General features: G+C 30.4%; 1 protein-coding gene across 1 annotated transcript in view; it reads left to right on the top strand.

Annotated features, from left to right (window-relative positions):
• The window catches only part of LOC119593101 (sialin-like), a 35739-nt gene that overhangs the window by 30016 nt on the left and 5417 nt on the right, over positions 1-306 (top strand). The window lies entirely within an intron of this gene.

Raw genomic sequence — 306 nt, forward strand, 5'->3', positions numbered from 1 at the left:
TGTTATGTGGACGACTCCTAACTAAATCCAGGTTTAGTTACGACTTCGTGTATTTAAATCGTTCATGTATAGCGTTTTATCATCTTTGTTAGCGTATGTAATGTACTGGACACATGTATCTTGCCATCAACGAAAATGATTTCGTATTATATTTACTAATACAATACTTTATTTTCCTGTTATAGTAGATTTTTTTCTTTATTTTATGTAAGTTTTAGTGTTATTTATCTTTGTTTTTCTCCCAACCGACCTTCCTCTTCGTAAGTTCACAGGATTTTATTTTATAAACGGAGAGGAATTAATTTG

This window comes from Penaeus monodon, chromosome 31 (assembly GCF_015228065.2).
Source record: "Penaeus monodon isolate SGIC_2016 chromosome 31, NSTDA_Pmon_1, whole genome shotgun sequence".
NCBI classification, from domain to species: domain Eukaryota; kingdom Metazoa; phylum Arthropoda; class Malacostraca; order Decapoda; family Penaeidae; genus Penaeus; species Penaeus monodon.